This window comes from Bactrocera latifrons, unplaced genomic scaffold (assembly GCF_001853355.1).
Source record: "Bactrocera latifrons isolate USDA-ARS-PBARC rearing strain unplaced genomic scaffold, ASM185335v1 scaffold_49, whole genome shotgun sequence".
Taxonomy (NCBI): Eukaryota; Metazoa; Arthropoda; class Insecta; order Diptera; family Tephritidae; genus Bactrocera; species Bactrocera latifrons.
The window spans coordinates 497,574-502,581 of record NW_017537145.1 but is presented as its reverse complement, the minus strand read 5'-3'; the positions used below and the strand labels follow the sequence as shown (position 1 = coordinate 502,581).

Here is a 5,008-nt window from a genome sequence, read left to right as displayed (position 1 = left end):
ATGAAATTAAAAAAAAAAATTAAAATTTGTCTTCCAAAAATACAAAATCAATTAACAGGAAGGCCAAAAACAAACAAAAATTCCAAAACCGCAAAAACGCTTTAAGCGTTCGAGATAATACCGGCCGTAATAAAGTATACTAAAAACGTGATTATTTAACTTGTAATTTCTAAAAAAAAAATAAGTGATTAATACGGCAAAGTACAAGTCATTATGAGTGTGCTGAGCGTAAAACGTCGTGCGGTGATAGCTAACTAACGCACACACTCACGCATAAATTTAAAGCAGCGTGTAGCTAGCAGGTTATATTTCTAAAGGAAGTGCATAGGAAGTGTTTAGTTGAATATACATACATAAATATATACAAGAAAACATACCAATATGTAAATACACGTGACAAATCTATAGCTTCAATAACTTGTCTACAGTGAAGCGACATTATAAATGACAAATATAGAAAGTCATAAGTCATATATGAAAATGCTAAGCGCACAAGCTTGTAGCTAATACCAGAGCTTGCTAGTGTCTACAATCAAAAAAGGAAAATAAATATTTTAAAATGTAAACAAAGTAATAATATGTTAATAATTTGTGAAAAATCCGAAATATTGACTGCTGCTTACTTTCGTATACGCTCATGCGATAGTTGTTATTGTAATTAAAAACTGATTACCTTCGTAGGCGTTGTGGGGAGAAATTATGCATAATATGAAAAGAAAAACAATAAAAACAAACATAAAAAGTAAAAAACAATAAAAACAGACATAAAAAGGAAAATGTAACAACTTTTTGTTAAGTTACACAAAACATCACTAGAATATTTATCTAGTTGTTGTAGCTGCGGTAGAAAAAATTCTAAAATATTGCAATTTGTTATTGTGGGTGCTGAAATAAGCGCAAAATAGAATGTTATATGGATTAAGTTATTCAAAGTTTTTGTCATTTTTCTTTTTTATTTTTGTTTTTTGTTGTTGTTATATGTAAAATTTAAAAAAAATTCAAATAATTAAAATTTCTTTAGAAGAGATTGTAAGAAATTACTGTTTTGGTATTGTAAGAGGCAAACTATTCAGACGAGAAATAATTTGAAACCGATTGCTCAAAAAAGTTTTAGTGCGGATTTTAAAACTGAGTTATAGAACATCGCTCTAAAAAGTGGGTTGCAACCGCACTTAACCCTGCCTTACTCGTTTCAATTGAAATTTTTTAAAAAAGAATAATATTTTGAAATTATAAAAGAATATGATAAAAAAAAGAAAAAGTTTTTTTTTGTAAAAAAAACAAAAAAAAAAAACAGTGAGTTTTTTAAAATACAATTTTTGTAATTTTTTAAAATTTAAGATAAAAAAATTAAAAAAAAAGAAATAACTTTTAAAAAATTAAAGAAAAAATTGCATTTCAAAAAAAGTATCTGTTTTATTTTTGTTGAAACATTTTTTTTTTAAGACAAATATTTTAATATTTTACAAAAAGTAATTCGAAACTGCTTTACCAAGTGCTTTTAAGTTCGGATTTTAAAACTGAATTATTCGAAAATATGGTTTTTTGATGGTTTTTTGTTAAAAAATGAAAAATAAAAGTGTGTTTGAAATGCGATTTTTTTAATATATAATACATATGAAAAAACATTTTAAAAATCTGTAAGATATATTGAACTAGATCTATCAAAAGATTGAAGTTTACATTAAAAAATATGTTTTTGTTGTAAATTTTTTTGTTTTAAATCTTGAAAAAACAATATTTTTTTTAGTTCAATACCCATGTATTTGAAAATTTTTACACAGTTTCGATAAAAATATTAAAGTTAAAAAAAATTATAAAAATAAAATGATTGAACTTATAATAATTGGTTCCAAAAAAAAAAAAAAAAAACAATTAAAATTTTTTGACGTTTTTTTAAAAATTTGTATTCAAATTTTCAAAAAAATTATTTTAAGCAAAAAATATATTGAACTTTTTTTTTAATATTTCCGTTTTTTGTATATTTTTAAGTATTTCGTTTTTTTAAAAGTGTGTAAAAAATATTAGAGATATTTTGAACAAAAAAATGTTACAAAAGCAAATTTTTCATAAAATGAAATTAAATTTAAATAATCATTTCACTTCCTTAGAACCTTAATTTTACTTTTTGTTGAACACCCAATAAATAATTAAATACTTTATCATATGAATGAAAATGTAATATTTTTTTATTACCAGTGCCATATGGCACAATTAACGTTATTAACCCATTTATCACTGTACTTCGAGCTCGATGCGTCAATGTCACGGGTTGCCCAATTTGACGGCAAAAAAATGAGGTAAAAACAAATTAAGATTAGAAGCGGAGGTTGTAAGCAACCAATTGATTAGATGACATTTGATTTATATACATACATACATACATATATACATACATATACATATAGGATGAGAAGTCGTTATGTTCTAAGAGCAATTGAATCGTACGAACGATTATGTTACTTACTTGTTTAAACAGGGCACTCGAAGTGTAACCGATTAAAAAAGCCATTAATACGGTTTCGAAAATTATTTTTATTTATTTTAAAGTACAAAATGTGTGGAAATAATCATAAATTCAGGATCAGTTTTGGTCGATATGACCACTTTTTACCTGAACTATGGCCTTGAGGCGGTCAAAAAATGAATCGCAAGCTGCCCGAATGTGACGTGACGGTATTTTGGCCCACTCACGGACAATGGCTTTCTTCAGCATCTCGAGACTGGTGAATTTGGAGAAATCAGAACCAACAATGTGGTTGTTTTGGCCGGCCGTTCTATAGTCTTGCAGACGGTTGTATCTTCTCCATTTACATAGCTCTGACGCAATAAATTGGTGAATTCATATGATGCGGAGTTGCCTTGTCTGAAACCTCGCTAGGTATCAAACGGCTAGGAGAGGTCTTTCCCAATTCTGATGGTATTTTTGGTATTGCCCAATGTCAGTTTACACGTATTAGTTTTGCGGGAATACCAAATTCAGTCATATGGCATAGAGACAGTTCCTTTTCGTGCTGTCAAAAGCAGCTTTAAAATTGACGAAGATGTGGTATGCATCGATCTTCCTTTCACGGGCCTTTTCCAAGACTTGACGCATGCTGCAAAGGTCGATAGTAGATTTTATAGGCCTAAAGCCACACTGATAAGGTCCAACCAGTTTGTTGACGTTCGGCTTCAGTCTTTCATATACCACGGTCGATAAGACGTTATATGCGATGTTAAGGAGGCATGTCCCATGGTAATTGGAACAGATTCTGAAGTCTACTTTTTTGTGGATTAAGCAGAAATCGGGCCGACTTTTAACCGACTATATCGTGCAAAGAAGCTGATGCATTCTTCTTACCAGTTCTTCGCCGCCGTATATGAACAGCTCGATCGGTAAATTATCGGCCCCTGCCGCTTTGTTGCTCTTCAGATGTTAACCCGGTTTCTATATTATTAGTATTAGTATTAATTCTCGAAGTTTTAAGAAAAAATAATTTTAATTCGAGGAACTAAGTGGGGTCTTAGTACTTGTTTGGCACTTAATTGAATCAATTAGCAAATTGTCTTGATTAATAAGCTCAAAATTTTTTAATTTACTGATATTTCTAATAAGGTTTAAAGCTAATTAAATCGTGGTATCGACAGCGTTGATAAGAAATTGGAAAATAAGATTTGAGTAAGGGGGAAAAAACATTGAAAGAAAAGGTTTTCATAATTAAATGTGAGTTCTCATTGGTATTTTCGAGGGCATTGTTGAAAATAAAGTAAAAACGATTACGAAATGTCAAAGTGTCTATTTCAAGATATTATGTGTAAATGCAATAGGCACCGTTACTGCAAAAGTGCTTATACCATAGATAAGAGCCCGTTTGATTGCCTTCTAAGAAACTTACTAAAGATTGATGGGAGGCATACTATGGCATAGATAATGATATTACTGTGTAGATAAAAAGTTGAGCTTACTGTTTATATTGCTGTGGACGGATTACGCTGTATTCATGCAAATTATTTTGCAATTAGCGGTTAAAAGGGTCACGTGCACGCGAAGTGCGGCCAATGACTTTAAAGATATTTCTTGCTTTCTTTGTTTCTTGAGCTACAGCTATATTGATGAAATCGTATAAATATATACGATACATAAACAACAAAAGAAAGTCACCATTTACTGCTATACAAAGAGAAAAAATTCGCCGCCGAAAGTATTTGTTGTGCCATTTAGCGTATCCTTACTGTACCTGTAATACGTTTATTTAGTTAATTGGTTAACACCACTTCGGCAAGAAAATAATTAAGCGCGCAAGAAATCGGCATATAATTACTGCTAAAAATATTGCATTTCAACAGCAACAACAACAACAATAATAAAATACAGAGCGCAATCATTGCATATATTGACTTTAGTATGAACGGACATTCTGTAATGTTGGCACAATGAATCACCGTAATGCGTTAAGTGTTGGCAAGACTTCTGTTGTTCTGTATATAATGATTACTATTGTTCTCGCGATTATTTGTTCGTTGGCGTACAATGATTATTTGCATCTGTAAATGCCTCTGTATTTAAATGTGTACACTTTTGCTTGAGCTTCTTGGGAATTTTAAGTAAATGAACGGTTTGTAATGGCTTGTACGTGTCGTAGAGTTTACATAGCCGTTTGAGTTTTCACCAAATCGATTGACGTGATCGAGAACAACGCGGATATTAATACGTATTGTAGTCGTTTTAGAAAATCGCGTGTTTTGTGCGCTCATACAATGAGTACATACAGTATTGAGTGTAAATGTGGGACTTATTTGTTTGCTTTTTGGACTTTAAACAATAACTTTTTAGTAATCTTTAAAATTTTATAAGAAAAAAGCATTTGTGGTTACTTGTTTGATTAAAATATTTTTCTTTTTTTTAAGTAATCATTACATTCTTACCAATTTTTTGATTACTTGTATAATTAAAAATTAATTTAATTGGTATTCATATTAATTTTAAAGGGGTATTCTAGAGTAGAAATCAAACTTTGGGCAGTTT

General features: G+C 30.0%; 1 protein-coding gene across 1 annotated transcript in view; it reads left to right on the top strand.

Moving 5' to 3' along the window:
- The window catches only part of LOC108973575, a gene marked incomplete at its 3' end in the record, with an annotated part of 25,618 nt that overhangs the window by 2,562 nt on the left and 18,048 nt on the right, over positions 1-5,008 (top strand).